This window comes from Ursus arctos, unplaced genomic scaffold, assembly GCF_023065955.2.
Source record: "Ursus arctos isolate Adak ecotype North America unplaced genomic scaffold, UrsArc2.0 scaffold_2, whole genome shotgun sequence".
NCBI lineage: Eukaryota > Metazoa > Chordata > Mammalia > Carnivora > Ursidae > Ursus > Ursus arctos.
The window spans coordinates 12,868,664-12,892,774 of record NW_026622874.1 but is presented as its reverse complement, the minus strand read 5'-3'; the positions used below and the strand labels follow the sequence as shown (position 1 = coordinate 12,892,774).

Here is a 24,111-nt window from a genome sequence, read left to right as displayed (position 1 = left end):
AACACATGCACATATCTTCATAGTTTTCTTCTTCCCAATCTTCTTCTAAGTTAATAAACATCCAGTAACTTTTCCTCAAACTCAAATTGTAATCTCGAAATGGCTGCACGTGTGGAAGTCTAAATGTTTTCTTTATTCGTTTATTTAAAATATTAAAGTATGAAATGTATTCAGTGAGATACATGAAATACACAGATTTTAAGTTGTTCAGTTTGATGAGTGTTTGCATATGTGTCTACCCATGTAACCAGAGGGAATATTTAAAAATCTTGATTCCAGAAATTCCTGTGCACTTGAGAAGAATTTCTGGTTTCAGTAATTCATTATTTGAGCACCAGATGCAATTGTTTCTTGAATTTCTACTTAAATAAAAAAAATCTATAAGTAGAACAATTATAACATTGTTTCTAATAATAAGTTTGGATCTGGCCACAGTAGCAAAAATGTTTATTTTTCTGTCTAGGCTTGTAACTGTTCACCCAAAGTCCTGAGGATGTCTTACTGAAACACCCTGTACTCTTGGCCTATCTTGGTGTCGATGTATGTCCCTAGAGTCTCAGTTCTTACGCTAATCCTCAGATATTAATCCCACATTTAATGTCTCCTTTCAGTGATTCTTTCTTGTTTCTTGTTTTGTTCTGTCTGCCTGTGGTTGCTGAGGTTTCTTTGTACTTAGAACTAGGATTTGGGCCTTTGTTTTCCCGTGATTTCTGGAACCTGGATGGATTGCCTTCATTTGGCTGATGTGTCTGAGAAGGCAGTTGTGGCCTTTGAGTTGAAAGCTGGGCAGAGGGCATTGCATCTACGTTGCCTTGTGATCATGAGCGAGATGTTGGCCGTTGTCCCTTCCAATTCCTAGGGGAAGTCTAATAATGCTTATGGTGGGGAATCTTGGCACAATGTCAGCTGAGTGCTTTGGGTCTGTTGTAATAGCACACTGGTTCAGCCTCTAGGTCTAGTAAAGGAAGGATTGTGAGGCCAGGGTTGAGTTTTCAGATGTCAGATTGGCCCCTAAATTTCTGGGATGAGACAGAAAGGCTAGGCCTCTAAATCTTGTATCCCTTGGGTAGAGCCAGTAATCCAACTCCCTCCCTTGCCCTCCCCAAGGCTGGTACAAAACTTTGAGTGAGCAGATCGTCAAATGATGCTTTATTTCTTTATTGCAGAGACCCCACTGGCATTGTTGGTGGTAGGCCTGGGTGGGGGCAGCCTCCCCCTGTTCGTCCACGATCATTTCCCGAAGTCCTGCATTGATGCTGTGGAGATCGACCCCTCCATGTTGGAAGTGGCCACCCAGTGGTTTGGCTTCTCCCAGAGTGAACGGATGAAGGTCCATATTGCAGATGGCCTGGACTATATTACCAGCCTGGCGGGAAGAGAAGGTATGGCTATTGGAGAATTTGGAGGGGTGTTGAAGGAAAGTCATCCAAAGTCTGTAGATCTGCGAGGGCCTTTAGAATTCATCTCGAACAATTAGCATTGTCCCGTCTTTCACCCTTTTTTGTTCATTCATTGGTTGATGTATTGACTCAGTGAATCTAGAGTGCCAGCCATGTGCTCAGCACTGTGCTAGGAGTTGGGGTACAGCAGCAAGTAAAACCAACCATTTCTGCCCTTGGGGTGCTAACCGATCAGTGGGCTTTTCTCGTGGTTCTCTTCTGACTGTGTGTCCTTGCCACATCCTTATCTTCCCAAGGCACCTAAGGTCTGTAGCCGGGTGAGAAAAAGGGGAAGAAAAGTTGGGGTGTGTGTTGGAAGTTGTTTTTTCAATCTTTCAGCTGGGGAGAGAGCCAAACAGCATTCATGTAGGTCAGTGTTTGTACACCTGAGGGCATTGGGCAGTGTCTGCAGACATGTGTTTGGTCCTTATAACCGCAGGGTATGGGTGCTTCTGACCGCGAGTGAGTAGAGACCAGAGATTCTGCTAAACATCCTGCGGTGCACAGGGCAGCCACCCCTGCCAGTGATCTGACCCCAAATGTCAGTAGTGCTGAGGGTGAGAAATCCTGAAGCACATGCTACTCAGCAGGAATTCTGATGGCCGTGCTGCTGCTGCTGGAATTCAGCCTCCATTTTGCTTTAATATTTCCTATCTCAGACGTAGGACAAAAGGCATGTTAAGGTTCTCCTTATCTCCTGTGCTCCTTTTGACACTTTATATGTAGGCTCCTGGAGACTGGTGCTTCCCTGAGCATGAGTCCCTCAGGGAGAAGTCAGTCAGGTTGGTTCAGTTTTACGTGAACCTAGTGAGCTCAGGCCACCCACCCTTCCTGGTCTGCCCATTCCATAACTGATCCTCTGGTTCTCACTGGATCAGAGCATCTCCCAGGTAGGGTGTTGCAAAGTAGGATACCCGGGGTGAGTACTTTGGTGCTGGGATGGACAGATGGTACAGGAATTGTAATTGCACACTGAACTTAAGTATGTCAGAGTTTCACAGGTTACCTCTCTGAGGCTGGGGCCAGGGTGGGGGCCCAGACCCAACACAGTTAATACATGGGAATTTAAAACTGTGCTAGGCTCATGGCAGTCTGTGATATGTGGCCATCATTACTGCCTATCAGTCAGTTTTGAACAGCCTGGTGATCATCTCTAACAACCACCTTCCAGATTATTAGAGGGCTCATTGCTACAAATGTGGGCATGGTTGTCCTTAGGCTTTGATGAGCCAACATGTTCTGCTCTGTAAGAAACCAACACAAGATTTGTGCCATGGCAGAATGGGCATGCAATAGTCCTATGTCAATATTTATTAATTATTGAATAATCATTATCATAGTCTCAAAAGTTTGCTCAAAGTCAGTAGCATTGCAGGCTTAACCCTTGTAGAAACTATTTCTGTTATAGCAACGAGTGCATCCGATGCATCATCAGTTCTTTCTCGTGCGTTTAGCAAAATCTTTCTTGAGCCAGTGTTCTGCACAAAAGATTCACAACAGTCATGTTTCAGTTTCGAAAAGGAAAGAAAACTTTATTATTTATTACAGAAACCTAATTGAAACAGAAAAGTGATCTACACATAGATGAAAATAATAGTAGACAATAAATGAAAATAAGGCAAAGCTACATCAGATCAGGTATTTACAACATCCGACCTCATCAGCTGGGGAAGCCCTGGGGAAACAGCCAGGCTGGAGTCCTGATTGAGAGGCCTGGGGGGAGCATCCGCCCCTCAGGTGAGACTTGCAACTGACCATCCCCATGAAGGCCATAATTATAGGGCAAATGACAGGGTTTGAAGTTAAACATTTACTTGCCTATGTGCAGTTTGGAACCAGCTGCATTTCCATGTTATCATGTTTCTGTATTTTCAAGGAGCCTGGGCTGTGTGTGTCTGCCTCCTCTCCCTGATTCCATTCCTAGGGGCAGCCCAGCCTGGAGCAGGAGTGGATGTGAGACAAGATATGTAGTTCTTGGAATCTAGAACAGAAGGGCCAGTTCTGACCGAGAAGCCAGATATTTTATTTTAAACAACTGGGTTGTCAAGGTTATTCACACAGCATGAGTCTCACAAATAGCATTCCTTAGCCTGCCTGTGTATGTGCAGGTCCAGGTGGTCGGTTATGGGGGACAAATCATAAAAACATTTATCCATACAGAACAGCCAGCTATTGTTCAAGTACTAGAAAAGATACACTAACTTTAATTTGAGAACATTTTCTCCTACAACCATTTGCTGGGTCAGCCCTTAAAGGCTTAGGCAGCTGCTTTGCCTAAATCAATAGTTCTTAACTCTGCCTGTATTTAGAATTACCTGGGAGTTTAAGAAAAAATACCTGAGGCTTCCTGTTTCCCCTCCCACCTGTTCCTTCCCACACCAGGATTTTTTGACCCTGAAATATTGAAGTATTTCGAATAGTCCCAGGTGACTCTGATGTTCTGCTGAGATTAAAAATTACTTGTTAGATGGACTCTTAACGAAGTAGTAATCATGCTAGCGTGGATCCCATGAATGTGTGTGCTTTCGAAGGTGCTTTTAAATCTGGAAAAGATCAGGTAAATGCCCTGTTTGTCATGTGGATGCTCACAGCAGAACCCGATTGACAATGATCTCCTGGACAGTGACGTCAGTGCCCTTACAGAAAAACCACAGCCTCCATGTCATCCTTCTGACTGAGCCGCCTGCGGCCACCACAGGTCACAGGGGAGATATGGGTAGGAATGTAAATGGTGTTAGACAAAGACTTGTTTGCTTCTCTTTCCCAGCACCGCCCCACTACAATGTCGTCACCTTTGATGCCGACAGTAAGAACCCAACACTGGGAATGAGTTGTCCACCACCAGCTTTTGTGGACCAGCCTTTCCTGCAGAAGGTTAAAAGCATCTTGACTCCTAAAGGTAGGAAATACAAATGGTTGGGGAGGGAGGAAGGATGGTTTCTTTAAAAATTTTCTTTTTAATGAAAAACACACATGTCATAAGTATGTAGCTCGATGAATTTCCCCAAATTGAACACACCCGTTTTACTCTTATCAAACACAGAACATTTGCAGCCCCCCCAGAAAGTCCACCTCTTACCTCCTTCCAGTAACTCCTGCTCCTCTCAAGGATAACCCCTACCCTAACTTCAGTCAATATAGCTTAGTTTTGCCCATTTTTGTTCTTTGTATAAATGGAATCTTACAGAATGTATTCTCTAAGTGTTTTTTTCTTTCATTAACATGATCTTTGTTTCATCAATAGTGTGTACATTTTTCCTTTATAGTGTGGTCTCTGTTATGTGACTATACCACATTCATTTCTCCATTCTGTCATTGATATTTAGATTGTTTCCCTTTTGGGGCTTTTTTTTTTTTTTTAAGATTTTATTTATTTATTTGTGAGCAAGAGAGGGAACACAAGCAGGGGGAGTGGGAGCGGGAGAAGCAGGCTTCCCGATGAACAGGTAGCCTGATGCGGGCTCAATCCCAGGACTCTGGGATCATGACCTGAGCTGAAGTCAGACACTTAATGACTGAGCCACCCAGGCACCTCCCTTTCGGGGCTTTTATAAGTAGTGCCTGCCCTGGTGATGAAGTCCAGACTCCTCCATCTCTGCCCCCAAAAGGAACCTGCGCATTTGGAAAGGTTGTTGCTTGCTGTGAAAATGAGACGTGCCTCCCAACCCCTCAGAGCCTGCACCAGTGACCTGGTGTCACCAGACACTGGCCTTTATCCATGTCTCTTCTCCCCTGACTTCCTCAGATGGCTTAGGTGCGGTATGCAACCAGGTAGTCTGCACCTGGGGCCCTCCAGGCCTGGGGAATTCCGGTTGGTCTCAAAGTACCTGCCAGGCCTCCAGTCCTGTAGGAGCCCACTAGCCCCCAGCAGACCTTTTTCAGGGTGCTGCTTTCTTTGGACAGCTGTCAGTCCCCCTTTGGAACGGCTGCCAGAGAGCCCCGGCCTTGCCAGTAATGAGGCCTCCAGGTGTGTCTTGTTGAACACTGCCCCAGGTGGTGGCCACCTGGCAATCCAGACACCCTCCAGCTTTCCCTTCAGGGCTATTGTGCACAGTGGAGCCGGTTGCATCTGGGATTTATACAAATGCCTTGTAGCCAGGACAGCCTGTTTTCCGGCTGCTTCTCTAGACACTTGCCCTCCTCCCGGCCTCTGCCCTGACTTGCACAGCTCGAGCATGTGCACTATGAGCCCTCCAGGCCTGTGGAGCTCCTGCTCGTGCACAATACCTGCTGAGGCTTGTGGGCGTAGGGATCCCAGCCCCAAAAGGCTTCTGAAGCAGCACCTGGAAACTGAAGTCAGCCACTCCAGCTTGGGACTGGCTGCCTGACCGGGTTGCTGGCTTCTCCACCACTCAGTAGTGCCAGATGTGTCTTACTGGAGGGTAGCACCACTGCTGGTGGGGTCTGGGGTCCACGCTCTAGCCCCAACCCAGTGGGGCAGGCCATTTTTCTCCAGCTCTGCCTTCTGGGGAAGTATGAGCATCAACGTAGGATAAGGCTTAGAATGAGGCAAATGCCAAAGGCCCCAGATAGCCCCCTTTTCTGAGCCAAGCCTGTTTTGTCATTTTGTTCCTCTTAGCTGCCACCTCATCTGCAACCTATTAGCAAGCCTTGGTCTTCAGGGAACTTCCCAGGCCCCCAAAGTTCTGGATGGTCCTTGGCAACTGAATGGACTCAGGGTGTGAAGAGCTTATACCCTGAAAAATATTTCTTAGGCTCCTTTTGATACTGGGAACTTTCAGTCCCCATTTGGACCAACTAGTTGATTGTGTCCTGGGCTCCTCCAACAGTCAAGCCTTTCAGGTGTCTTTGTTGGGTTATCCTCTGTGACTTACTCATACCTGCCCTTGCAAGGCAGTCCAAATTTTTCTAGCTCTGCCTTCAGTGGGAACTTTGATATTTTGAATGTTTGTGCTTGGAATTAGGCAGAGTTTTCCCACATCTGAAAGCGGGCACCAGCTACACGGCCTTTGCAGGCACTTTCCCTGTGCTGGGTGCACAGTATGCACTTGGTCATCCCAGGGACTGCAGCTGTACCCATACAGGCCTGTGGGCATCTTAGTGAAGAACCATGTGCTCAGCCTCCAAAGTGGTAAGATCTCACACCCCAGAAACCATTATGAGGTGTGAGCTTTAAACTTGAAACACTGAGTTCACATTTGGACTGACTGCATGATTAGGTTTCCTGTTTCTTTGGTAATCAGTGCTCCCTGATGTGTCCTTTTGGGAAATACCCAGGCCGCCTCACCAGATGCAGCCCTGGCATAGAATCTAGAGCTTTCCTGCTTTGTCTTCAAGGGGAATATTTACATTTTTTGAAATTACAGCTTGGAATAAAGCAAATGTCAATATCCCCAAATAGTCCTCTTCTTCGACCTTGCTTACCAGACATTGCTTTGTTTTAGGTCTTCTACTATCTTGAGTTTGTGCTATCTATGCCCTGACAGCTGGCCTTGGACTGCCAGGGCTACTCCAGGCCTATGGAGCTTTGGCCAGATCTCAGCCACCTGAATGTCCTCAGGGTGAAGCAATCTCTCACCCAAAATTTTTCAGCAATGGAGCTTTAAACTGGTAATCCTCCCATTGATACTTGTTGTCTGATGGTATCACAGGATTCTCCAGCAAGCAAGGCTCCTTGGTGTCTGTTATAGGAGGTTACCCAGACCATCTTGTCTTGGCAAGGAAGTCCCTATTCCCCCAGCTTTACTTCTAGGAGTATAATACTCATTTGTGTAAGTTAAACTTTATTAGGCAGATGCCATGTATCCCTGTTAGCCCAGTCTGTGTCCTGTCCTTTCGAGACACTTACTCTGTCCCACGTTTCTGGCTTCCCTGACTTAAGCAACCTGTGCATGCTAAGTACATCCCCTGTTTGCTGCCCTAGGGCAGCTGGAGCCCTCCAGGCCTGTAGAGCTAGGGCCCATCTTCAACCACCTGCACTGGAATGAACCCACCCACTGAAAATTACTTGGAGGCAGTTGCTGAAAAGGGTGGTTGTCAGTCCCCATGTGGACTATCTGCTAGGGTCCCTGGCTTCTATAGCAGTCAGGGTTCTCAGGTGCTCCTGTTGGAGGATACCCCCAACAACCCATCAGATTCAGCCCTGGCAAGGCAGTCCAGATAACTCTAGCTCTACCTCCAGTGGTGGTATGCACATTTGTGTAGGTTAGGTTGGAATTAGGCAGATACCTTGTAATCCCAAGAGTCCGTTTCTACAACTCAGTCTTTTGGACACTTGCCCTGTTTTAGGTTCCTGGCTACCCTCACCTTTCGTTCTGACACATGGATAGTGTGTACCCCATCAGCTGCCTTTAGGCAGCGGGAACCCTTAAGGTATGTGGGTCTAGGGCCCATCCAGAACCATCTGCATTACCACAAGGGGAGGGAGCCCACCCACTGAAAATTGCTCTGAGCTAGCTGCTGAAATGAATGTAAATCAGGCTCCATGTGGTGTTGCTATTTGAAGGGACCCCAGGCTTTTCTAAGAACTAAGACTCCCAGGTATCTCTTAATGGAGGATACCTTGTTCTGTTTGTTCATACCTCTCCATCATGAGATAGTTGAAAAAACTCCAGCTCTGCCATCGTGGGGGATATTCCACAATTTGTAGGTAGGTCTTGTTATTAGGCTGATATTTGGTACTCCTAGGAGCCTGCTTCTGTGACCTGGCCTCTTTAGCATGCAATCCATTCCAGGTTTCTTGCTACCCTGACCTGCTCGGCCCGTGGACGTGCTGTCCACACTATCAGCCTGTCTTGTGCATCTCTGGCCAAGCCCAACCACAACATAGCCTCCTGCATGGAGGAAGCCCACCTCCACCAAATTCTTCAAAGGGGGCAGCTGCAAATGGATGACAGTCCCCATTTAGACTGGCTGCCTGCTGGCATCCCGGGTTTCTCCAGTGACCGGGGCTCCCAGGTGTCTCTTATTGGAGGATGTCCTGGACAGACTGCTTGGGTGCTCCATGGCAGGCCGGTTGAATAATCTGTAGGTCTACCTTCATGGAGAATTCCCTTTTGGGCTTGTAGGGCTTTCAGTTAGGCAGAAACCCTATCCCCGAAGAGTTTGCTCCTATGCTGTAGCATCTCCTGCCCCATGTCCTGTTCCAGATCCCTGGCTTCCCTGAACAGCACTGCATATGCATATGCTATGCACACATTTAGCAGGCTTTGGACAGCAGGGCCCTAGAGTCACAGAGAGCTAGGACTGGACCCAACTCTCTGCATACCCTCCAGGAAGGAATGAGTCCACCCCCCAACAATCACACTAGGGCAACAGATTGATAACCGTCCGCATTTGTGCTTGCTACTTGATCAGGCTCTGGCTTCTCTAGCAAGCAGGGATCCCAAGTGTCTCCTACTGGAGGTACACCTGCCAGACACCCAGCCCACACTGACAGAAGGAATGCAGTATGCTCCAGCTCTGTCTTCAGGGGCAATACATGTATTTGTGTAGCCTAAGACTTAAAATTAAGCCCATTCCTTCTTCTTTACACGTCTACACTTGTGTCGGCCTCTTGACCCTTGCTACATTCCAGATCCCTGGCAACCCTGAACTCCTCACCACATACATACACAGTACACACCCCTATAGCAGGCTGTGGGTAGCCCGGGCTGACCTGGGACACTGCCGTCCCTCAACCACCTGCATGCCTCCAGCTTGGAGGGAGCCCACCCCCAGAAATCACTCTAAGGCAGCTGCAAATTGGCAACAGTCAGTCCCCATTTGGACTTCCTTCTTGATCCAGTCCCGGGCTGCTTTTGCAACCAGGGCTTCCAGGTATCTCTTACTGGAGGATATGTGAACTAGCTGCCCAGCCCACCCTGGCAGGGTAGTCCAGTTTCCTCCTCTGCCTTCATGAGGAATATGTGTGTTTGTGTAGGCTAGGGCTTATAGTTATGCCCATACCTTGTTTCACAAGAGCTTGATCCTGTGATCTTGTCTTTCCAGACCCATACCCTGGTCAAGATCCCTGGCACCCTTAAATGTACTGTGCCCATATGTGCAGGATGTATCCCTTCAGCAGGCCTCGGGCAGCTAGAACTCTCCACACTGGGGAAGCTAGGTCCAGGCCCCAACCAACTGCATAGCTGCCCAAATAAAGAGAGCCTACCTCCTGAAAAATCACTCTGAAGTAGCAGCTACAAATAGGCAACATTCAGTCCTCATTTGACTTGCTGCCTGTTAGGTCTGGGCTTCTCTAGCCATCAGGGCTCCCAAGTGTCTCTTCTTAATGGCCCCTCCCTAGCAAGTCAGTCGAGCGACCTTGAGCTCTGCTAATCAGAGGAGATTCCTCATTGGGTAGGTTAGGGCTTGTGATTAGGCATAAGCTTTGATCTTCAAAACCTTGCTCTAACCATAACCAGACTTCCCTTGGGGTTTCTTATTGGAGAATTCACCAAACAGCCCAGCCCAACCTGACGAGGTAGTCTAATATACTCCAGTTCTGCTTAAGGGGAATATGAGCATCTGTGCAGGAAGGGCTAGCTGCTAGGCATAGGCCTGTCCCCCAGGAGTGTTCCTATGGGGCAGCCTCTCCAGGTCCATGCCCAGTGGCTGCCTCAGAGTGATTTTAGGGGGCTGGGCTCCCCCCACCCTGAGGCTGGTTCACAGGAGCGGGCTCTTGGGGATACAAGGTTATCTGCCTAATTCCAAGACCTAACCTACACTAATGTCCATGTTCCACAAGAAGGCAGAGCTGGAGGAGTCTTGATGGTGTTGCCACATCAAGGTTGGATAGAGGGCCAGGGTACCCTCCCATAAGAGACAGCTTGGGAGCCCCAAATCCAGGAGAAGCCTGGGGCCCCACCAGGCAGCTAGTCCAAATGGGGACTTACTATCAACACTTTATTTATTTTTTTAAGATTTTATTTATTTATTTGACAGAGAGAGAGACAGCCAGTGAGAGAGGAAACACAAGCAGGGGGAGTGGGAGAGGAAGAAGCAGGCTCCCAGCAGAGGAGCCTGATGTGGGGCTCGATTCCAGAACGCCAGGATCACACCCTGAGCCAAAGGCAGACACTTAACAACTGAGCCACCCAGGCGCCCCTACTGTCAACACTTTAAAGCTGCCACCTCATAGAGAGTTTTGGGCTGTGGGCTTCCTCCACCTTGGAATTACTGAGGTATTTGCCATCCAGTCTGAGCTCCAGAGTCCAGGAAGGCCCCGGGCAGACAAAGACCTGCTGACAGAGTGAGGACTGCGCATGCACAGGCGACAGAGGTCAGGGGAGCCAGGGACCAGGACCAGACAATGTCAGGCAAGGCTGGGTCACAAGAGGGGGCTATTATAGGTACCTGGAATCTACCTAATTCCATGCCTTAACCTAACCAGATGAGGTGGAGGAATCTGGTTTTATGCTCCAAAAAGAGACGCTTAGGAACCTTTTGTTTAGAGAAGCCTGGGACCCATTCTCACAGCCAGTCCGCATGGGGACTGACTGTAGCTCATTTCAGCTTCTGCCTCACAGCGATTTTGGGAGGGTGGGGGGTGGGTTTTCTCCTCATGTGAAATAATGCAGGTGTTGAGGACTGCCCCTTGCTCCACAGGCCTCGAGGGCCCCAGATGCCCAGAGGTGGCTGACAGAGTTCCTACTGTGCAGGTGCAGAAGTCAGGGTAGCCAGGTACCTGGAAGAGGGCAAGTGTACGGAGAGGTCAGATCATGGTGCGGGCTCTTTGGGTTCAAGGTGTATGCCTGATTGTGGCCCGACATTCCCTATGAGGAATATCCCCTGAAGGCAGGCTGGAAGAATCTGCACTCCTCAGAATTTTGCTGACTTCTGAAACTATTTTGGGCTAGGAGGCTGACATGATAAAATCACTGTTTTTCAGAGGCTTTTTGTTCAGCATCTTTATCAGCAGAGATGAGAGTGAATCTTTCTTGGAGAAGGATAATACCATAAAGGTACACTCAATATTTCATTACACTCAATAATTTATACTTAATTTTTAATATGCAATTATTTTATACTCAATAATCAATATTGAATATCAGAAACTATTAGGTGTGCCAAGAAATAAGAGTTTTATGACCTAAAACCAAGAAAAAATAGACAATAGAAGCCAGCCCGTAGGGAATCCAGGATTAGATAAGCAGACAGGGACTCTGATTAAAATGTCCAAAAAAATAGGTGAAACATGGATAATTTCACGAGAATTAGAATCTATTTTTTAATAGAAATTCTGGAACCAAAAGTACAGTAACTGAAGTTAAGTGTAACCTGGGAAATCAGGAAGCAAATGGGGAAATGTGTGTGTGCCCACGGACGTGACATTGACTCAGGGCATGCCTTAGTTGCATCTCTGGAGCATGTTGTCAGTGCCAGGATCCTGAGATCTAGTGCAGACTCAGAGGATTTGTACACACTTAAACCAGACTTTTAAAATATAAGTTCATATATTTGTCTTCGAGTATACTCTCAGGGTGCCTAGCTGGCTCAGTTGGAAGAGCATGCGTCTCTTAATGTTGGGGTCATGAGTTTGAGCCCCATGTTGAGTGTAGAGATTACTTAAGTAAATAAAACTTAAAAAAAAAAAAAAAGAGTATATCCTAAGTACTGTATTGCAGTAAACAAGCTCCAGAACATAAAGATGGGTTCTTTTTTCGAGAATAGTTTCTCAAGAATTCTCCAAACTAATTCCAAGAACAGGTATGTTTTTAAGTTTACTATCATTATGTTCCAAATAATTGGAAAACTCGTTACTGCTCTTTCTATAAAAGATGGGGGAGGGTGGTTCAGTGATTGCCAAAGCGTTTTCTTAAAATTATTCCATAGGGAGTTTGATGCCAGACAGATATCCTATAGTTAATCTCATATGCCGTGTTTCAGACCTGGGGCTACTTAACATTAAAGTATACCTTCTAAGCTGATATGATGAATTCAGAGTCAGAGAAAAGATGCTTTGAATTTTTCTGGTTCATTTTTTTTTTCTTTTAAAATGGGGAGAGTTGTATGCTTAATAAACTCAAAACAATAGCATAACCAGGGCCAGAAGGAAAACTGATTTATTATCAATGTTAAAAGTAGACATGCAATCTACCACAACATAGGGAAAAATTGGATATGACATGGCAGGCCATGGATGATTCAGAATTGTTTTCTAGTTAACACTTGTTTAAATTACTTTGCTTGTTTACACTTTGTAAGTAAGATGCAAAGATAAAGTGCTTTCAAGAAATTCATTATGAAATTCAAATGTAACTTCAGATATACTGATGAGCTGAAATGACTGTGGAATCCCAAAATTAATATTTCAATATTTAAAGGCAATGGTATTGACTGAGGTTTAAAGTAATCAAGCTGCCTCTGTTTACTTTCCTTTCATTTTATTTTTATAAGTCACAAATTTCTACTGCTTGTGTTCTTTTTTCCCCTCCTGTTATCTTGAAATGCCAGAAGAAAACCAATGCCAATAGAATCAATCTATAATAATAATGAAACAGTTCAGAGAAAGAAAATCTATAAAAATGGAAAATTTCTATATTGTTTATAAGGTGACCAAGAGAATGTATAAATATTATTTTATGAAGAGTTTGTGATATTCTTAGGTGCCTGGGAAATGACACAAATATTGAAAGTAAGTGACTTGAAGGTCATTAGGCAAACAACGCCTCCAGGATTCCCATGCCCTGGGAAGGCTAAAACATTTTCTCTTACTATCACTTCCCTAGTTTTCTTTCTTTTGTCTTTTCTGTTCATTCAAAAGCAAGCTTTCAAAAGCATAATCCAGTCATAAATTCATTGTGTGCTTGCCCATGCAAGGTACAATGGAGAATAAAAAGGAATCTAAGACCGCATCCTTGATTTAAAGGAGCAGTCAAAATCACGATTCTAGCCTGTATCTTCGCAGCTGCTGAGCCATCCTTTTGTTCAGTGTATTGCTGAGTTCCACACCTTCTCCATTTTCTTTCCGTTTCTTTAACCTTTTCCATCTCAACACTCCCAATTCCAACACTGCTTCTTTGACCCTTCACATAAGTCCTTGCTTGAGTTTTACTGACCATTTTGAGGTTATTTTGTGAGTTTCCCTAACTTCTCTCTTTTCCATTTCAAAATCACTTTATAGTTTTATCATTTCTCACTTCCTTCCCTCTTGCCTCCAAGAAAGGATTCTGTCTCCATCCTGCCCAGAACTCACCTCTGCTGCTCTTCCAACTCTGATCCTCATTCCTCTGCAGGGGCATCACCCGCCTTTGTTTCTTTTTTGATCTGCATTTCAATCTCACTCGCATCCTTACTCCCCATTCCTAAGTGTAACTTGGTTACTTCCAATCATACTTTGATCTTACTGCTGCTTGAACTAAAACTTCATGTGTTATTTCCCATTACAATTAAATTTCTTGAAAGTGAAATTTATAATCTGTAATTCCACTAAAAAATAACTCTTTCAGTATGGATTCCACATCCATAATGTTACTAAAATACTTCTTGAAAATCAGTAATGGTCTGTGAGTCAACAAATTTAATGGCTTTTTCTAGCCTTCATTCCCACCTTCCTCCACCCCCACCAATTTCTCTGAAACTTTAAAAATTATTATTTTAACAGGTTTTTTAAAGTTTATTTTTTAAGTAATCTCTATACCCAATGTGGGGCTCGAACTCACAACCCCAAGTCAAGAGTCATATGCTCTTCTGACAGAGCCAGCCAGGCACCCCTGAAATTTTTGATGTTAATAACCATTCCTCTTTGTTTTACATTGCCCTGTCTTCATTGTTATGTCTACTTCTCTGACCACTTCTTTTTTTAAATTTTTTTATTAAGTAAACACTCCCCTCAGTGTGGGGCTTGAACTCACCACCTCAAGATCAAGAATCACATGCTCTACTGACTGAGGCAGCCAGGAGCCCCACTCTAACCACTTCTTATTGGCTGCTCTCCTTATCCTCTAATCCCCTCATTGTCCTAAGTGCCCTTTTCCTTGCATAGGCCCCTCCTTGGGTTCTTCTTCATAGAGATGATAGTTGAAGCTGAGGATTCCCATGCTCTGGGAATGCTAAAATACCCCCTCAAAGAAAAGTGTATATAAACAAAAGGGCAGACTTGACCACCTTGCTTTTGTTTTTGCATGGGATTCACTTAGTTGGCAAGAGAGGTAGGAGAAATAGGTCCAAGCGGTCTTAGCAATAGCAGCATTCCTGTATCTATGACCATCCTGTGAGACAGCCCTTCTTCTATAACTGGGGCCCTTGCCTTGTTCTGTTGACCCTTCCCTTCCCTTTTCATACCTATAAATAGTAATGGCTTCTTCTCGTCCTGAGGTATAGCAGCATCTCTGCTTGATTCCCCTTATGGTTTTAATTTGTTAAACTCTAACAAAGTAATTCACTTTTGATACTAATAGATCACCTTAGGCAATTCTTCTATTTGCTAAAGTATTGTGTGTGTGTGTGTGTGTGTGTGTGTGTGTGTGTGTGTGTGTGTATAAACACATATACTCCATTGTTCACTTGAATCTATAACTTCACTCAAAATTTTTTTAAGATTTTAAGTAATCTCTACACCGCACATGGGGCTCAAACTCAACCCCGAGATCAAGACTCACAGGTTCTACCAACTGAGCCAGCTAGGTGCCCCTATAATACACTCAATTTTTAATAGTTGCTTAGTCTTGTGTGTCTATGTAAGTTTGTGAAGTCTTGGAAGACAGCTAACACTGTTCACCATCTTTATATCTCCAGACTTTTACAGAATACCTGTCACTTATCTGATGGGTGAATTTTTTACCTTATAGCGCCCAAGATTAGTATTACCATCTTGAGCAAGAAATTAAATTTGTAGTTGACCATCAACAGACTAAAGCCTCCTGAATCAAATGAGATTATCACAAGACATGAGGCCTGACAGATTCCATCATCTCTGCAATGCTTTAAGAATAAACTGCTTGGGGCACCTGGGTGGCTCAACTGTTAAGCGTCTGCCTTTGGCTCAGGTCATGATCCCAGGGTCCTGGGATCTAGCCCCGCATTGGGCTCCCTGCTCGGCGGGAAGCCTCCTTCTCCCTCTCACACTCTCCTTGCTTGTGTTCCCTCTCTCGCTGTCTGTGTCAAATAAATAAATAAAATAAAAAAGAATAAACTGCCTACTTTCTATTATAAGGGCAAATCATGCAGCCCATTTCAATAAAGAATTGATCTCATCTTAAGCTTATAGCTCTGCAGTATTTACTAATGTGCCCAGCTTTACCATTCTCTTGCCTTTAACAAGTTACACAGTTCATCTCAAAACCTTGGTTTCCACATAGATAAAATGAGGAAAATGATAAATAACGTATAGTAATCATTAAGCATAGTGCTTTTAAAAATAGGCATTTAGGGCTCAGTTGGTTAAGCATCTGACTCTTGGTTTCCGCTCAGGTCATGATCCAGCCCCAAGTAAAGCTCTGTACTCAGTGGGGAGTCTGCTTGGGATTCTCTTTCCCTCTGCCTCTCCCCGCCATGCACGGGCGCTCTCTCTCAAATAAATAAGATCTTTAAAATAAATAAAAGTAGGCATTTAATAAATGGTAGCCACTTTTAACTTTCAGAGAAGTTGTAAATAAATTTATAATGCAATTAGACATATTCCTGCACAGGTTTCTTTGTCATCTTTGTAGGGGGCAATTTCTCAAAGATAAAATTCTTACAACAGGTCATATCAATAAATAAGAGGAGAGGATAAAAAGCATCTCTATGAGTCCATCTTATAATGTCACATCTAAAATTCCATGAGGGAAGCACAGAGGACATTCCCATTTTATTGCATATTTTTAACAAAAATTAAACTATAGTAGAATCTGTCTTTAAAAACCAGACTCCAGTTAGCCTGCTTGCTCTGTTACTCTTTACTCTTTATTCTCTCTGTGTAGAATCACTGACTGATGCCACATAGGACATAACTGGACCCCCTGGCAAACTTAGAATGTAGATGCTTTATTAGAAAATAGTATTGTATTAATGTTTAATTTTTAAAATTGAATTGAATTGTAGTTATGAAAAGAACTGTTCTGTTCTTAGGAAATACCCATTGAAGTATTAAGGGGTAAAGAGGCATGATGTCTGTCACTAACTCAAATAATTGGGTGAGGAAAGAGGTGGGATAGCTATATATTTCAAGAGAATGAAACAAATGAAGTGAAATGTTAACAACCCCCTTGAGTTAAGTCACATAAACATAAACTCTCTGGTCCTGTTTCTTCATCTATTTGGAGAAAGAGAGACTGGCCTGAACTATTTCAGTATCATTTATGCTGTGAGCTATGAAAGTCAATTAGGAGTTGAGACTGGCATTAGAAAAAGAATGTTAATAACCAGTGAATTTGGATTAAGGATTTGCAAGAGTTTTTTGTGCATATTCTTTAGTTAAGTGTGAGGTTCTTTCAAAATTAAAAGTAAAATAAGCTAACCATATTTACACAGTACGAGACTCTCTGAGCACAAGAGGCTAATAGGTTAGCTAAGTGATACATCTGTGTACTTCCTCACCAAAACAGTTGAGCTATATGCTTATCAAGAGTCAATTTGTTTTTTTGTTTGTTTGTTGTTTGTTTTTGTACGTAAACTCAATGCCCAACGTGGGGCTCGAACTTATAACCCCTAGATCAGAAATTACATACTCTTCCAGCTGAGCCAGCCAGGTGCCCCTAGAGTCAATTTGTATTTGTAACATAAATATTTACACCTCTTATTATACTTATGGAGTTTAAATATTCAAACTAATGAAATACAAATAGAAAGTTGTTTTTATGAAAACTAAATTGAAGGTGAACAGAAGTTACTTTAGGATTAGATGTAGGTAAGAAAAATGTGTAAAACTTTGGGGAAAAATTGTACAAAATCTAGACTGATTTGACACTCAAACTTCTTCAAAGGTGTCTTTTTAAAGTTCTTGCTGTAGTTTGAAAAAAATATGAAACTGAAAATTGTAAACAATTTAAACAGTGCAATTCGTAATAAAGACACTGGGGCGCTCCAACCAACAGACTCATTTTCAGATTTTTATCTGAACTAGGTCTTGGCCCTAGTTCAGAGATTAGTGAGTAAATGTATAATGATACATTTGAGTCAAAATAAAAAGGTTATTAAAGTATATCTGCCTTTTAAAAAAAAAAAGATTTTATTTATTTATTTGACAGAGAGAGAGAGAGAGAGAGCACAAGTAGGCAGAGTGGCAGGCAGAGGGAGAGGCAGGCTCTCTGCTGAGCAGGAAGCCCGACGTGGGGCTCAATCCCAGGACCATGACCTGAGCCGAAGGCAGCCATTTAACCGACTGAGCCACCCAGGTGCCCCAATATCTGCCTTTTATTTAAAAGGCACTTTTAACCAACTTTTTAAATTAACCAACCAACAACTAGTCCCAATTTCAATCGGAAAAAGAGACTCTCTAGTGTATTTTTTTAACTGAGAAGGTGATACACGTGGTAAAATATTCTAATGGTACAAAATACCACACTATGAGGAAAGGTTTCCTTTCTGTATTAGTCTGCTGGGGTTGTTGTAACAAAATACCACAGACCAGATGGCTTAAACAACAGAAATTTTCTCACAGTTGTAGGGGCTAGCAGTCCAAGATCAAGGTGCCATCAGGATTGGTTTCTGGGGAGACTCTCTTCCTGGCTTGTAGAAGGCCACTTTTTCAAAGTGTCCTCACATGGCATCATCTCTGTGTCCCCACATATGGATACCAGCCCTATCAGATTAGGGCTTCACCCTTAGGACCAACCGCATTTAAACTTAATTACCTAAAGGCCCAGTCTCCACATACAATCACATTGTGGATTAGGGCTTCAACATATGAATCGGGAGGGGGTAAGGATGACATAATTCAGTCCATAATATCTTCCATAGTGGATTCCCAGCCCTTCTGGGTTTTGGTTTTGGTTTTTGTATATGATGCTCATGTGGAAGCAGAGTCTACATACTTTTTCTGCACCTTGCTTTTCTCACCTTACAGTTACAGATAGAGATATTCCAAGTCAATGCATATAGATCTACTTCATTTTAATGGTTGTATACTGTTCTACTGAATGGATATACCAAACTTATTTCCTATTGCTGGACAGTTAAAGGTTTTGGGGTTTGTTTTTTTTTTTCAGTCTTGTTGCAAAAATCCTTTAAAGAATATTCTTAGAAAATGCTTTTATACAATTTCTGTAAGTTTATCTATGGGATAAATTTTAGAAGTGGAATTTGTTAGATCAAAAGGAACTGCATATAAATTTTTGACATGTATTTTCACCCTGAACTTTAAAAATTTGTACCAATTTACAGTTCCATCAGCAGTGTTTAAGAAAGCTTGTTCTTCCCACCTCCTTGGCCTCCCACCCCATTATACCACATGTACATACCTCCAACACTGTATTGGCAAACTTTTTCATCTTTGCCACTGAGCTAACAAAAGAATCAAAGTTTCAAATTAGACTCACAACTCAGTAATCAGAGATCTTACCTAAGTTCAAGCTTCACTAATTTCAAAGACACCAGTAACCAAGAGACACAGACAAAATAGGAAGAGGTCTAGGACTCTTCATGCTGCTCCCCTGGTCCTTTCTTCCTGTGTTGGATGCACATCTGCTCAAGATAACTGATGTGGTTTCTAACTAAGGTATGCAGTCACCTCACTTACACAGAAGGAACCAACTCAGTTATGAAACACTCTCCATTTAAGGCTAAGTTACATAACTTACATGATATTTTCCAGTCATGCACCTCAAATCCACAGATTCTTGCTGTGTTTACCACATGGTCTCAGCCCAGGGCTATCCTGCTAAAGGAATTCTATAGATATGAACTCTCCTACTAGGAGATACTAGTTTGTTTACCAGCAAGTCTGTTATTACCATATTTCAGAGAATCACATGCTTGCCTGCTTTCCTAGGCGTATTCTTCTACAATGGGAGAGAATGGATTGCACATCTGGTGCTAACAACTCCTTTCTTCCCGGTCACTGATAGATGAAAAATGATATTTCTTTCAATTTACACTTTGATGTTGAACAGTTGTTGACATGTATATATATATATATATTGGCCTTATGGGAACAGAGACAATAGCAACAATATATTGAAACCTGGAAAGTAGGTGAATCCGTGACAATTACCTTAGTCTTAAGAAAAAAGAATCCTAAGCAGGCCATGAAGCAACCTGATTTACACAGCTAAACCCTGCATAAGGCTCAGAAGTGTTGGTAACTCTGAGCTTGATGTGAGCTAAAAACAGGAGGAATAATAGAAAATTTGTTTAAGAATCAAATGCTCAGAATCCCTTCTCCAATCCAGTAGAAGCCCAGAGATTTAGTATTAGAAGAGGGTAAAACAAAAGATCTCTGGCTCAGAGGACACCAGGCCTAGTTAAGGTGGAAGATCTAATGTTGAGAGAGAAATGATAAGAAAATTCGAGGACCAACATCTGAATAATTGAAACTCAAGAAAGAGAAAATAGGGTAAAAATAACCAAATAATTCAAGTTGGTGAGACTGGACCCTTGCTCTGACCCTATATCCCGGGCTATTTATATTCTTTCAGCTTACTGGTATATCTGATTCACAGTAACCGTAAAATGACATTTTCTGCGCTTTTAGAAATGTTGGGGATAGTCAAAGGGCCTTTTTGTTCGGGTGACTAAGGGGTGGGGCTAGCATTACCCCTCCCCTAAGTAATCATACCAAAATGGTTGGCAGAACTAAAGAATTATGGTTAAAACAAAACCAAAAAAGGGCGCCTGGGTGGCTCAGTCTGTTAAGTGTCGGCTCTTGATGTCCGCTTAGGTCATGATCTCAGCGTCCTGAGATCGAGCTCTTCCTCCGCGCCAGGGAGTCTGCTTGAGATTCTCTCCCTCTGGCCCTCCGCCCACTTGAGGGCACGTGCTGTCAAATAAATAAGTCTTTAAAAAAAATAGAATGTTTTATTTATAAAAGCTATGCCAATGAGGTGCCCCTACAACTCGATAGTCGTAATGTCGTAAATTGTGGTGAAAGAAGGGTTAATCTAGTAATTGCCTCAGGTTCGAATTGGCCAAGGCACCGAAGCAGGGAAGCACCCCATAACAAGCAGATTTACAGATATAAAATCAACTGTGGAAGAAAAAAATAACTTTCGGGGCCTCTGTGGAGTTTGAAGTAGTCTCACCATCACACCTAGGCAGAGAAACAAACTGTTAAAAGCTTCCCTTCCTTCTAGGTCAAAGGCAGCCTGGGTCTGAGTAGTAGACTCACAGATAGGGAGCTATCTTCGTTTGAGAACCCGTGGTTCAGTGTTTATCAGCATCGCCGGCCAACTGAATCAGAATCTCAAAGCAGTGCTTGGGCATCGTCATTTTTAAAGCTTTTAAAACTTTACATTTTAAAGCTTTACAGGTGATTCAACTTGAGATAATTGAGTTGAGAGTCGTCCTAGCAAGGCATCTTTCAATTAGTTACAATGTTTTGACTTAAAAATGCACTATAACACTGTCTACGAGGGATCTGTAACTATTAAATGAGAAAGATGAGTAATACAAATGATAAGGGGGGGGATGAGTAAAACAATCCAGCTGGAACGTGTGTGGGAGGAATGGATAAGTGAAACGAGAGAAAGTAAAAGCAAATCTGGAATTGTTCTGGATCACTACGCCCAGCGACTTCAGTATCATATTTAAACCTCCAAGCTTAAGGGGTGAGAGGGTGGTTGGTGAAAGAACACTGGAGTGGCTATACAAGGGTGATTTCCCACCTGAAACCTGAAGGCTCCGGTGTCGACCCAGTTATTTTAGGTTAAGAAGTAAAGGATACAGGGGAAAGAACACCGAGTCCTCGTCCCAAATCTGACCAAACTAGCTGTAAATCTCCTTTCCGGACCAGAGATTCCAAACGTCTGGAATGAGGAGACGGGATTAATAACCCTCAATATCTCCCTGCTAGTCTAACTGCATCGATAAACAAGGGGTCACACATCTTTCTTCCGAAAAGGCCCCCAGACGATCGGAAGCTGTCCTGGGGCTGCGAACCATCCTTCTTGTTTTCTACTCGGCTTCTTTAGCGCAGGGGCACGGGCTGCGCACAAAGCATCACCTTCTAAACGCCCCCTCAACCCCAGCCCCGAGCTTGTACCCGGAGCGCCACCCCGAGTGACTTCTCCGAGCTTCCTCCACCTCTTAACGCCCTGCACACCTGCCTTCCACGCTCCACTCACTCGACTCCCTCGACCATCTCCGCGGCCTGGGCCCGCCCCCTCGCCTGGCTCCAGGCCGCGGAGCACCGATCAGCTCGATGAGCGGGGGCGCTGCTGCGGCGGAGCGGCCGACGCCGGGTCCGCGCCCGCTGTCTCCCCCTCCCCGCTTTCTTCCTGCGCTTACCACTCCTTCCCCCGCCCCCCCAGTGCTGCCCGCCGGGGAGAGTGGCCCGGAGCTCCCCGGGAGACTCAGGTACTGGCGTCGGCCATTCCGACGGGAGGGGCTGATGTGAGGAGGAAGGAAGGAAACCGAGACGACGCCCCGGTTCCGCCGCCTCCCAACGTCCGCCTTGGGCTGCGGGACCGGCCTGGGGCGGGCGGGGGGGGTGGGGGGTCGGGGACCCCCAACTGGGGAAAGGCTGGATTCGGGCAGGGAGTCGTGGAGAAGGACGACCAGGACTGGCGTGTGCGGATGGGGGGCGGTTGAGGGGGAGAAGAAAGGCAATTGAAGGGTGCTGGGGGGAGACGGGAAGAGAACAGTGGAGGGCATGGGGCGGGTTTGAGAAGAGTGGGAGGTAGCCTGGAATGTGAGTGGGTATCTTGGGGCAGAAAGGACCAGAGTTAGGAGCAGATGTCGGGGGACGTGGCCTGGTGCGACAGACTTTGGGGGGGGGGGGGGTTGGGGCACGGAGCTACTTGCTGGAGGGGATGGATTTGTCTCATTATTTAAAGTCACGGGAGAAAGAGCGCCAACCCTGCTGCGTTTTTAATGACCAAAGGTGAGGTGAATCATTATAGTTTGACAGTTTTTGTGAATAACATCTCCAGGCTGTGTCCATCCAAGTCACGTATTTCCATGAAACTGCACCAACCAAGACTGGTGATAGAGATGAGGAAGAGGAGTCAGAAGGGGAATGGGGGCCGGGAAAAGGGAAACCTCTGCCCAGATTGAAGCTTTTTGTGAAACGAAATGCATACGGGGTTTTATTTTCTGTGTAAAGCAAAAAAGAAGCCAACATTATTAAACAACAGGTTCGAAGTGTATTACATGTGAAGACTTTGAATAGAGAACTTACGACCTCTTCAAAAAATACACACGAAATTGTAAACATATGATGATGACATAAGCATATGGTGATGTGACGTTTTTTAAATGAATTATATATTGCTGTTCAACTCTCAGTGTTGAAATACATCATGAAAGCTCTCTTATTTACGTATGTACTCACACACAAATCCCCGAATTCATGTGTATTTTTTGCAAGAGAAATTTCAGGTAGAAATATATGCCTCGTTGTTTGGCACAAATCATCAGTTGCCCTGTGGTTCATCGAGCATTATTAATCTTGCCCGGTGCTTTGCTGATGTCTTTTCTGTCTGTCAGACACTGGTTTCTTGCCTTCATGAGGCTGGTCCTTGGATTACAGGACCTGATGATGCGGTTTGCTCATCATTAAACTTGTAGCTTTACTGTGTATTTCATAAAGATGTAAGTCTGCCTGTTTTTTGCCTTCGGGTATTAAAGCAGCCCCTTTGTTGGGTTTAAAATATAAAAACATGTGGGTATAATTAAAAGCTCAGATATTTTCCGTTGCTTCCTTTGTCATCTATTTTTTTTCCTGCATGCTGTAACATTTCTGCGTGAATGAATTATTCTGAAATCAAAGTATGAGGAATAAAATGGGCCAGATGTACGTGACAGAAATATAGAACTGTAGAGGTGTTACTTAGGTAGCAAGAATTTGGTTTTTGTTACAAGTGTTAAGTTTCTGGTTTGGAAGCATTTCTTATCAAAACTGTCAATTTGTTTTGATAGGGCAACTTAAAATATTACTTTTATTTGGTTTATGAAACTGGACTCTGGGTTTGTATATAATATTAACCAGCAAACTGATGTCTAGTTATACTTAAAGATCTTAGAGTTGTTTCTTCTTGTGAAAAGGGGAAGAGGGCTGCTGGGTTGTTACAAGGAAGGGGTCTTTCTAGAACAGAACAGGTTCTGTTAATGGAATAAAAATTAAAACTGATCATGCATAGCCATTGATTAATTTGAGCCTATCTATGTTTCTGCTATTTTAATCAGTAGAGTGACTATTAGTTACTTATCTTTACTAAACCTTAGTGCTTAGTTTCTTAGTGCCTACTTTAGGAGTGTCATAAAGACTTAAAGAAAATGCATGTAAATCACTGAGCACAGTGCCTGCCACAGAGTAAAAGAGTCAGTACTTTAGCTATTCTCATTTTTCGTCTGTCTTCTAATCCAAGATACTGAAAACTCAAAATTTGCATGTCAGCTTTTTCTCAAGAAAATTTGAATAAACTGTACACTCAAGCATTTTCCTGGAAAATCACAATGCATATTAGCATATAAAAAGCTATGAGACTTTCTGTAGCAATAAAATAAAAACAAAACAAAAAAACCTGGCTCTGTTTAACCCACTAACTAAACGTACCCCTTTTCTTGGAGCCTAGTGCTGTGCTTTAGAATGGGATGTTATAACTTACAGAATATTTTTGCATGTATTACCTGATTTGACCATCCCAACTCC

General features: G+C 43.8%; 1 protein-coding gene across 4 annotated transcripts in view; it reads left to right on the top strand.

Annotated features, from left to right (window-relative positions):
- The first annotated feature begins 4,253 nt into the window (after window positions 1-4,253).
- VAMP4 (vesicle associated membrane protein 4) overlaps window positions 4,254-24,111 on the top strand; it is a 47,126-nt gene continuing 27,268 nt past the window's right edge. For 3 of the 4 annotated variants that reach the window (XR_008960344.1, XR_008960345.1, XM_026509372.4), the window contains exons 1-2: window positions 4,257-4,338; window positions 11,272-11,344. The gene's annotated coding sequence lies outside the window, so the exon portion shown is untranslated. Of the gene's footprint in view, window positions 4,339-11,271; window positions 11,345-24,111 lie in introns of all 4 variants that reach the window. The other variant, XM_044387920.3, reaches the window with a different exon arrangement.